Here is a 12,045-nt window from a genome sequence, read left to right as displayed (position 1 = left end):
CCCGATTTCCAACTGCTCCCCTCTGAGCCCCCTCTGGCCCTTTCTTCCTGGGGTGTCCCCCTAGGCTCCCCCCTTGCCCTGGCCACTGGTGCTCCTTTCTGTGAATCTTCTGATTCACTGGAAAGACTCGGAGATCTCGGGTCGTCGTCATCACTCATCTTTTCTTCTGCCTCCTCCCCCTCGCTCTCTGTTTCCTCCCTTGCCCTTGCCTCTGCTCCTGAACCCCTGACACATGCCATTTCAGTTATCATTACATGATGAACTTATCTGAATTAGAACCAAAGAGTGATTTCACATAGATTCAGCATTCAATTACATTTGACAATGTCATTGACAATCTGAGTTTCAAACATTTCCATATATATCTTTAAAAAGTTAATTCTGGTTCCTTACAAAATGAGACTACACTTTCAGGGAAAAAACAAACCCTTAAATTATTAGAATATACAAGTGGAGTTTTTTTGTAAGCAAACTTGGTATAAGCTGGAGCTGGTAAATTAATTATTGGGTGGAAGAACAGAAAACCCAATTACATCCTAAGTTATGTATGATCCAGAAAACCTATCAGACCTTTTCTTTATAACAGAGAATGCCACGTACTTTGAAGAAATTCAGACTGTGTTCATAGAGTTTTATGATTAATCAAGAATTTAACATTTCAAAACACTGTTTCATTTATTTGTAATTTCCCCAAATAGCTCTTTTTTTCTACTGATCATTAGGGTTTCTTTTAATGGCTGTAAGGAAATTCTTTTATGTTTTCTTCTTCTTCCCTAATATGCTAAGAAAGGAAATGTGGGTATGCAAAAGAAAGGAAAGAACAGTGGGAGGAATGGGAGTTTAAAAGGTTGTATAATAATATACGAAACATCAATGTATGTAAGATGAAGGGTCCAATCCTTCCATAGTTCAGCACTATTAAGTCCCATTGATTTCAAATGGGGAAAAGTAAGCACATCATCAACTTTCCCATTAAAATCAATGGCATTTAAATGTGCTTAATTTTGGTGGATCTTGCTCAAAACCCCAGGATCCAAAGTCTCATTTGCAATGTTCTTCTAATGTGCAGCAGCTTTTAAGCTCAGTAAAACTTCCGCTGCCTTTCCTCTATTTGCAAGCTCCCCACATGCCTCCTAAATCTGTTCTGGGAATGGTCTAAAGCCTCAGAGGAGCGCATAGGGGCATGCAGTGCTAGGAAAGTCAGGGGAAGTTCCATCGCATTAGCATAACTACTTTGCTGGATACTACCCAAGATCTCTATATGAGAGGTCTTGTGTGGTGCATGGAACAGCCTCATAAAATGGCATTGATGTATCACTAAGGGATGCCTTCCTTCAGGTAGGTAGCCATGTTGGTCTGACACAGTCGAAATAAATAAATATAAAAATTAAAAATTTTCCAGTAGCACCTTAGAGACCAACTAAGTTTGTTATGGGTACAGTGGTACCTTGGGTTAAGTACTTAATTCATTCCAGAGGTCCGTACTCAACCTGAAACTGTTCTTAACCTGAAGCACCACTTTAGTTAATGGGGCCTCCTGCTGCCGCCGCGCCGCCGGATCATGATTTCTGTTCTCATCCTGAAGCAAAGTCCTTAACCTGAAGCACTATTTCTGGGTAAGCGGAGTCTGTAACCTGAAGCTTATGTAACCTGAAGCGTATGTAACCTGAAGTGTATGTAACCCGAGGTACCACTGTATAAGCTTTCATGTGCATGCACTTCTTCAGATGACTTCCTGTTTGTTGGGTATGAAATATGGCAACCCTAAGCATATATGAAACAGTTTGCACATCACTAAGTGAGTACCAACTTTACAGAGAGTTATTTGGTACTCCTTTCTAAGCCACCATCTACTTCTCTTGTATCATTTTAAATCATATTTTAGCCTTTTAAAGGTTAAAGTTTGGGGGTAACTGGGAGGGGAAGGAAGTGTTGATTTTTAAATGTAGACTTGAATTAACAGGCCTAATGTTAGGTTGTAGGTCTGCAGTAAAAACACACATGCAAACAAAGCTATATCTTCCGAAGCAGCAAGAAGAGCTGCATTTTGATGTGTACCTAATTTGCTATGCTTATTTTAATGCTCCAGGTTGCTCCTGTTAAATATTTCAATATATTCCATTCAAATTTAATTCATTAAAAGACAGATCTCATTACGCACGTATTCGTTACATAACATAGAAGTAATTATACTAAAAGAACAATTATATGATTTCTAGATTTTGATTATAAAAATGCTGAGGGATGATCTAATTTTATTATTCTGTTGATCCATATGTGAAAAGGAAGCAATTTTCTAGATAGAGCTAAATGGCATTCTTCCAGTGGTATTGCAGAGAAGAATGCTAGCAATGGGTTAGAAATACAAATATAGGAATTAAGCTCCAAAGAAGCAGGCATAGATTTGGCATTAGGGGTCCACAAACTGTGTGCTTGACATTGACCCCGCCTTTCCCTAAGGGAGATGATGTGGTCTTGATTGTCTTGTCATTCCACGTTTTAAAGGCCCTCCAGTCACCTCTAAATGCAAACACAAATGTGGGGGCAAGCCCTATACTTTCCTCCTGCATGCTGAAAAGGGAGGGGAATTTCCCCTGTTGTGCTGAGTCTCAGGGATGCTTTGGGATGCAGAAAGTCATCTTGCTTAAAACTCTCTAAGGTGGGTCCCCACCCTTTCTCTGACCCTGAAGCAGGGTAGAGAATCTGACCAACCTCAGGCTGATCATTGCATGCAATGCATCTTGTTTGTTCCTCTTGATTCTAAACATTTCTTTTTAAAAAATTGAAATAGAAACCTATTTAAAATATTAAGCAAAAATATAGCACCTCACCAGCCAGAGGATGTCACCACAAGCACTGAGAATCCACATTGTTCCAGGATGATGACTGGACACCTCCAGAAAGGTGTAGAGAAGTGTCTTACTGTCCACCTTCAATTCAAACAAGGTGAAAAGATTACAGATAGGTAGCCGTGTTGGTCTGCCATAGTCAGATAAGAATTATACATGACTAAGCCATTCTTCACCTTCTCACCCCTTGCCTTTTCCTGTAAGACCTATTGCAGTCGTTAAGAGTCGTCAACAGGCTCATCTCAGCTATCTGCCAATCTCCCATTCCCACCACCCTTCTGAGTAATACCCCTCCCCACCTTCTCACTATATAGAAGGATCTGGCAACTTCTATTTCAGTGTATCTGAAGAAGTGTGCATGCACACGAAAGCTCATACCAAGAACTAACTTAGTTGGTCTTTAAGGTGCTACTGGAAGGAATTTTTTTAAGGTGAAAAGATGTTGTTGAGGTCATTACTACATGTTAAATGCCAGTATTTGTGATCAAAAAATGCCTTTGGGAAGGACAACTAAGAGCCAAGAAGCAGCAGGTGGAGAAAGGGTTAAGACCCACCCCACTCCATTGCAAAGCACCTCTTTCTGGTGCTGCTTTTGCCTGAGAACAGGGGCTCTCTTTAAACATATTCAAGTGTAATGGGAAGTTAAACTCAAATATGGTTCCCCCATTTGAACTTACAGACTTCACTGGAACTTTGTCAATTTGTTTCACTTTTGACTTTCATCATTTCAGAACTTGACATTTCAGGTTAATGTTCAAACAAACAGAAAGGTTTCAAACATTTTTCAATATTTCTTCAAGCCTCAAAGCATATAAAAATGTTGACATTTCTGCATAAACCATCTATTCTTCTTCTTCTTTTTCTCCTCCTCCTCCTCCTTTCTGTCAGTGTTTGTAAAAAGCGAAAAAAAGAAGGAAAGGGTTCTGACTTCCCTTTGTCTCCTCAGCCTGATCCTCGGACCCTTGTCGGCACAAAAGAGTCCACGAGAATATCCTTGCAGAGTTTTATTCTTAAAAGTCTTTGTGCAAAACACGACTGAATAACTATACACACCAGCACCAACCAACCCGAACACCAGCCTCAGCACAAACTAACATTTCTCACTTTATATATACAACCTGCTGCAGGCCACTGAGTCATGCTGACCGAGCTTTATTCGCATTAAAGAAACAGCGGCCATTTTAGCCGTGACACTTTCTGTGTCTGATGACTGTGACTGATAGTTGATAAAAAGGCATATCTAAAAAAATTCTTCCGCTGATGGAGAGATAAATATGATGTACCTTCCAGTCATGCTCAGATATTAATTACTTTGAGAACAGGCTGAAATAGCTCACATCTATAGGGTGCTTTGATTATTCTATGCCCAAATTAGATGCCTTGTGGAAACTATATCATTAGAGGACTTCTGAAGCCTTTCCCCTGAACAGGAATGGTATTCAAGCCATCTAATACGGTATGTTTGTACATTACAATTTAATATTTCAAAAATCTCAGTTAAGGCACAGTTCCATTAAGCTGAAGCCATTTTCTGGGTATATTGATTTACTTACTTAGTCACCTTGCTGCCCGCCCAACTTGTTTGTTTTAAACATTTATATACTGTATTCTGCTTTTTGCCACACTGGATTTTTTGGCAATGCAGTAAACCCAGCCAGTTAAAACAGCATCACATTTAAACAGTAAAGCAAATAAAATGCCATAAAATCGATGTGACAATAATCCCTGTGGTTTCAGAACTATGTCACAATACTCTCCCATGATCTAGTGTGGATGTACTTAAGAACTTATTCACCAAGAACCTGGGTGAATAGATATGCTTTTATTAGGCAGCAGGAGCTCATTGTGGAGGGAGCCATCCATGCCTCCAGGTAAAGGAATTTATATAGCTGGGGTATTACTGCTGAGAACACTCTCCCCAAATTCCTACACAATGCACAACCATTTCTGGGATCCTTCTGCCAACTTCAAGGGTAGAGATGCTCCAACAGATATCTAAGTCCCAAGTGTTCAAGGGCATTAGATAGTGGCTAGCTCTATTATGCTATGACAGGCACGTGTTGAGAGAGCAAGTAGTTGCTCATATTCCTTCAAGCATCTTGTCCACATACTCAGAGCTCATTAATAGAATCTGATCCCAAATAACAAGATTAGGCAGTTACTTGGATGCCTGTACAGTGGTACCTCTGGTTACATACTTAATCCGTTCTTAACCTGAAACTGTTCTTAACCTGAAGACCACTTTAGCTAACGGGGCCTCCCGCTGCTGCCGCGCCACTGCCGCACGATTTCTGTTCTCATCCTGAAGCAAAGTTCTTAACCCGAGGTACTATTTCTGGGTTAGCGGAGGCTGTAACCTGAAGCGTATGTAACCTGAAGCGTATGTAGCCCAAGGTACCACTGTACTTATAGCAGTGTCAAGGTTGGAGTGGAGATGAGTAGTCTGTCCCTTAAGCTGCCTAGCAGGTATGTCACAGCAGGCTACGATGGTTCAGCTGTTTATAGGTTAGTGAACAAGAGTTCCTTAGTCCCCCTAACCACTATGAAGAGCTCTGCTAGAGGACTATATATGGATGCAATGGTGATGGAGAAGTAATTTTTCTTAACTGCCATCACCATCACATGATTGGCATGACTATATTTTCTAAGTTCAATTTGCATCACTTGCATCCCATCCATTGTCTGAACTGTTCTTTTGTCTGAAGCTTGCAGCACTCCAAGCTCTACAGCATCAAAGAAAGCAGCTAGGGGCAATCCAGTTGATGGAACTTTCTATCTTGCCATTGTATACCAGAGCCTCAATAGGAGCACTAGCCATGCGAGAGCATCACTGAATTCTTAAGATTTCCTAAGTCTCGGGATGAACAATTGAGGGGGAGGAGGACAGAGGAGGACTGCTATCATCAAATCAATCCTCACCAGGAAATTGCCCATCCATGACATAGATATAAGAGCATCCTCAACTACAGGGCCACTCTGGCAAAAAAAACAGGGTATGACTTATAATATGTCTTGGCCCAAATATCTATTGAGACAGTCTTTTGGGTTGCCATGGAGACCATGAAACACTGATCTGACCCTGATAAGACTGTTTTTATGTAGCTATTGAAGTCCTCAAATGCAATTGTCAGCGGGTGTTCCAACCTCAGGATGGTGAGTGAACTTTTCATGCCACACGTCAGCCCCTCTCACACCACATGAGTGACTCAGGAACAACTAAACCAGAAAAAGAGGATTAGTTTGGACTTCAGTCCATTTTTCCCCATGCCAGGTTCAGCCACCCCATCCCTTATAATGGCCAGCAGCCTTTTATTCATTACCTTCAATGAGGCGACAGCAGGGACTAAAGTTACAATGCCTACTCAGAATTCATTTGAACTTGACTGACCTTCCTTTTTTGTCATTGTCCTCCAAATCTTCAATCTGCTTTGACAAAAAGCAGTGTGGGTGCCTGTCGTTCAGGTGATCTCACTGAAAGCCAACAAACGGCAAAGGCCTTTTCAGGCAGGTATCAGATTATCCTTTACAATCCACAACATCCCAGGGTCTGCTGGCTTTTCATAGGAAAAGGCAAGCATTCTCTTCCCTATCCCCACCACTCATTGGATGGGCAAATATATTTTTAAAAGATATATATATATATATTTCAAGAGATGAGTATCAGGCTCTCCACACAATTGGTTCTAAAGATTTGTCAAAAAGCAATAAGAGAAAATAGAATTTATTTGCCAGGCTAGCTCTTAAATCTGGAAGGAGTTGGTGTGCTACCCCTCCATTAAATCTATTACTGTCCCTTCCCCATGCTGTTTAATTCTAATACAGATGTTGCTCACAAGGCACAGCTGGCAGTCATGCCCTTTCAAGTTTTTAATCAAGGAGGATTTGCCAATACTCGACAAGCCTGGACAAAGCAAATCTGATAATGACTTCTCACTCTCCAGCAGGATTGAAGTGACAGCAGCACCCTATGATGCCTTTCAATTCCTGCCTGTTTCTTTTGCAGGCTACTGTCCAAAGAACTGTCTGTGCGGATTGACAAAGGAGATCACTGGGCAGGACCAATCCATGGCATCTTGGTGTCTGAGACGGCATATACAAATTGTGCTCCCTTGTGGCACATGTGCACATACATGCTAATAAGTTATATAATGGACAATTTGCAGATCTTGAGCACCATCCAGAATCTGTTAGCTGAAGTGCTCGTGCTATTCTGTTGCACTGTCAAACACAGAGCTATTGTTTCTTGGGCAAAAAGGCTCCCTTCTGCAATAGCTTGTACAACAGTTTGGTGAAATCCTGCTTGTTATATCTTGGGCTTACTTCAGTGATGTCAGTAGGAAGATGAAGTCCGGCTGCAATAATCTAGAACAGGGGTCTGCAACCTTTATGACAAAAAGAGCCACTTGGACCCGTTTCCAAAGAAAAAAAAACTGGGAGCCGCAAAACCATTGCAACATTTAAAACAAATATCTCTCCGGAGCCGCGATCTGACAGTGGGTGGGAAGGTGATGTTGGGACGGTGCGTGACTAACGCACGCACCGCCCCCATGCGACATCACAGCCAGTACAGTGCCCGCCACAGTGGGGAGTGTCGGGGCACACAATGCGCCTCCTCCCCTCACTAGTATCCACCCCGGAGCTGCGGCAAAGGTATAAAAGAGCCACATGCGGCTCCGGAGCCGCGGGTTGCAGACCCCCTGATCTAGAAGTTGCATCTAAAGGTTCTCTGCAGATGCTTAGAAACCGTCTTCAAGTGGGCAGATTGGCTCGTGATTATGGTTTTTCTTGGGTTTCTTTTCTTTATTGCCCCATGAGCAGTTGTGAAAATGGTTGCCAATAATAGCAAGTAACCCAAGAGTTCTGATAGTAGATGAATAAATGGGAAAATATCTTCTCCTATCCTTCCTGGCCTGGAGAGTGTTGATGTTATTGTTGTCCTGTGCTTCCTCCAATGAGCTCAGGGTGGTTTGTGTCACCCGCCTTCATTTCATCATCACAGCAACCATGAGGTATGCCATGCTGAGAAATAGCAACTGGCACAAGGTCACCCAGTACACTCATGGATGAGTGGGGATTTGAACCAGGTCTCTCTTTACATGTTCAAAGCAAACAATTCTCATCTATGAAGCTCATTCAACCCTCAGAGGAAGGAGCGAATTGTCATATATGAGAAAGCAAATAAAAACAGATTTAATTGAATCGGACCTTGAATAATCATTTTTGTGAGCAGGAAAAACAATTTAGGATATATTAGTGGCATTCTAAACTGCAGCCTCAGGAAGCATTGCTTCTTTTTCTGCAAATATATTCCATAGTGGTAAATGTTGCGGTCATGACAAATGCACCTAAACTGGGTAAGCCACATCGGCCCAGCAATCTAGTGACGGAGAGAAATCCTTTCCACACAGCCAATGAACCTTCTAGTTCATAAAGAGATCAACTACAGCTAGATTCATTCCTGTGGCTCGTGGATCTTCTGGATTAATGTAACTTCACCATATTAATTAAATATCAGTGGTACCCAAAGTGAAGTTGTTCGACATAACTGTTTTGAACAGCATTTTCTGCAGGAGGAGTACCATTAATCTTTCTGAATCTATGAGACCATATTTTTCTGACATGTGTTACACAGAGCAAAGCTGCAACTCTACCTGAGTGAAAACCCACCGGCAAGGCTTAAAGATGATCAATTGGATAAAATGTTTTGCATTTCTCATTCCTCCCTGTCTTGTCAATAAATACTGTTTTTAATGCACTTGATTCGCTCCCACTTTTCTTCCTTATCCATCACTATGCTGAAAAGCAGCATGCTGGAAAGTAAAGTCCAGTGACTGATGAGAGTGGGGGTTCTTTTTAGGGCAGCTGCTAAGGAGAAGCATTGGGATTTGCTCCCCAAATCAGTGCTACTCACTTCTTTAAACTTCCCATAGGAAAGAGAAAAGGGAAGGGCCCTATACTTTTTGTGGGGCTTGTAGAGGCACTTTAATGAGCCTCTTTTGGAAAGGAATTACAATCCATTGGATTTTTGCTTGAACACTTTTTTTAAAAAAAAGTCATATACAACCACATGGCTTATCAAAAAATGTTTCATGCAGTCACATTCTCTCTGAATTGAAGTCCTTTCCAACTTCTGGTGATTTATTCTATTTTCATCACTTGGAGCCTCTAGCTTTTTGCTTCCACTTTAATTAAGCAAATGGCTATAGATCTGAACTATATTTAACGAAATGGCATAAAAGGTGGAGGAGTATTTCTGACATTCTTTTATTCACTCACTTTCAAATGTCCATTCCAATTACTTCTTTCGGATTCAATATTTTGACAGAGGCAATGCAGTTTCATTCTTTTTCAATAATTTTCAACATTTTTTACTGGAAGCATATTAAGTGTCTTAAACTGAATTCTAGAATGTTTCCTACCTGCCCCTCCAAAAAAATAATAATTAATTAGATAAAATGCAGAGGAATCATTAAATTATGCCCTGAGTTCTGACTGAACATTTGTCATTGCTGTCATTAGAGGGGGAAATCTCTTTTTCTTGTAAGCAGTTGTGACTCTGTTTTCAGAGAGTTGTATTTATGATTTGTATTCTTTTAAAATCTCTGAAGGTTTGCTAAAGAATCACAGCAATACTACAAGAAAAAAGCAATGGATACCTCAGACTCACGACACCACATGGCTTTGTAGATGATGGTGGAGGATCCCTGAATTATGTCACCTTGAGGTCAGATGAGGAACTGCTGATGACTCAGCTGGAACATTCCAGACAACAACTTATCTGACAACAGGTTCAAAAAGGCAGCAGGTAACTGAGGAAGATATTCGTGTGTGCGATCTCTACTGCGAGAATGCTGATAGCCAAATGGTGGAAGAGAGATAAAATACCAACTAAAACGGAATGGCAAGCGAAATTATTTGAATATGTAGAACTGGCAAAGATGACAGGAAAAATTAAGAACCAGGCAAACCAAAAGTTTTACAAAGAATGGGATATATACAGATTGTACTTAAGAGAACGTTGTCGGTGGAGAAAGTAGTCTGTTTGTAATATTTTTGTGTTTCAGTGTTGTCTTTCTTTCTTTCTTTTTCAAGTTATGTTTTAATTTTTTTTGTGTGTACTGTTTATAAACTAATAAAGACTGAACTGGGGTGGAAAGACCATTGTTCACATATGAAACCTTTGGCATGCTTTGGTTAACTTCTGCAATGTTATATGCTACAAAGATTATAGACAATTTATGATAAGTTAAAGGTCATACAATATGCAGTCAACAAGGAAACAAAGGACCCATACTGAGGAAGATGGAAGACTCAACGTATGGAATAACTTTATTTTATATGTAACATTTTCTGTGCATTTGATGTGATTTGTTTGTTTGTTTTTGTGATGAATGGATTCAATATTAAGTGTGTAAAGGGCTGCATATCTCTTTGCTGTTCTTCAGAACAAGCCATGTGCTAGGGCCAGTGAAAATGTTATACCACACAAAGGCTACCGAAGGAGACTTCTGTACATGATAATCCACTCTGTTGGCCACAGTGAGCCAGCACATTCTTGTGCAGCTTTGCACTAGGAGAAGCTTTTATGGGGTCCTCTTCTCTGCTCTATGAATTATGAATATTATCTAGTAAATTCATTGTTACAATGGTATGGAAGAACATTACCATATATTACTAAAAAGGGTGGGTGTTGTAATATTACAGTAATATTTCCACTGTGAAATATCTCTGCTTGAGATAATACCCTCTCCACATAAGAAAACACAATCTGGGTTCCTCTTGCATTCCATCTGCGTGCTAATTTTATACACTAGCGTTATTTGAAATATTTACTCTCTAGCTCTTCCTTCAGCCATCCCAAGAATTCTATTTGAATCTAACCAAATCATTTCCAGTGTTTTCCAACCTGTATATCAGGGGCGGGCAGACTTCAGATTTGTGAGCTCTGCTTTGGTTTTCACTAGAACCTCAAGAACACCAATTGGAGTTGCTTCCATTGTACTTTTGATTTTATTGTTAAAGAACTGAGAGTCAGAAATCCTTGCCGATCTCCTCCTGGGATCTACCAACAGGTTGAGAAGGTTTCCCCCCACCCCCTTCTCTAAAGGACTCCATTTAAAAGAACACAAATTCTTTTTTTCAAGAGATTATAGCCTTGTCAGGAAACGATAATGATGAATAGTAAATATTGAATATATGAATAATAAAGTCAAATGCTGAAATTTCAAATTTTTGCCAGAGCATGACATTAAGTTTGCTGGGATTTTTTATGTTAATTGGAATGTGAAAATTCTGTAATTGAACGTAGATAAGGTCACCACCCTTTTTTAAGGTCTGTGGGCACATATAAATTGTTTAGGGAGTGTCATTTCTCTCTCTCCTCCCCTACAAGAAGAGAAAGAGATGCACCTCTACATTCCATTAGACAGGCCACAGTTGCGCTATCACAGAATCTTCCACTACTACCACTATTTAGGATTGCTGTACAACTACTTATTGGGATCCCATTTTCCATCTTTTCCATTTGTAGCAAACTCTCTGTGCTTAAACTTAATGCAAACACCATCTCCTTCTACCTGCTAACCAAGCCCCAGCTCCAATTTTACTGCCTATTTCAGCTTCTTGCCAAGTTCAAGTCTCAATAGCTAATATAACAGCAGTCCCTCACCATCTGCACAGCCCTCTCTCTTATGCTGTGTAATTTATTTCCTCTTTTCTCAGGAGCAGCCCTTCGAAACAGTTCCAACTCACCCTTCCCTGAGCCTAAACCGACTTTGACTAGAACGGTCTTCCTGACTGAATTCATTATAGATGGCCTACTTTTCTAATTGAAACAACAAGATATTTTTCTCTCCCCCTTAATTAAAAATGAACTATAATTGTGAAATACAGCTGGTGGGAACTTTTATTTATTTATTTATTTTGCAAATCAACATATAAACTTCTTTTCATGGGTTTTGAATTATTTGAAGAAAAGTAGAGTTCTGCTGAAATGGTTTTTTAAAAATGTATGAACATATATATTGCAATCCTAGGGCAGTCAACTCAGGAGTAAGTGCTAATGAGTTTAATGAGACAAGCTCTCAGACAAGTGTGTATACAGAATTGCAACATTCGGCAATTATGATTGATGTAAATCTACATAAGCAGTCAATGCTTAAGTTTTTTGGTTAGTTGTTTTAAAAGAGTAGTGTCA

At 40.2% G+C, this 12,045-nt stretch overlaps 1 long non-coding RNA gene across 1 annotated transcript in view; it reads left to right on the top strand.

Annotated features, from left to right (window-relative positions):
* The window catches only part of LOC310701324, a 33,017-nt gene extending 21,310 nt beyond the window's left edge, over window positions 1–11,707 (top strand). The window contains exon 3 of the long non-coding RNA XR_014523004.1: window positions 11,571–11,707. This is a non-coding gene — a long non-coding RNA (uncharacterized lncRNA). The remainder of the gene's footprint in view (window positions 1–11,570) is intronic.
* The last annotated feature ends 338 nt before the right edge of the window (window positions 11,708–12,045 follow it).

Source organism: Podarcis liolepis (assembly GCF_965112155.1).
Source record: "Podarcis liolepis genome assembly, chromosome: 1".
Lineage (NCBI taxonomy): Eukaryota > Metazoa > Chordata > Lepidosauria > Squamata > Lacertidae > Podarcis > Podarcis liolepis.
This window is presented reverse-complemented; position numbering and strand designations above follow the sequence as displayed.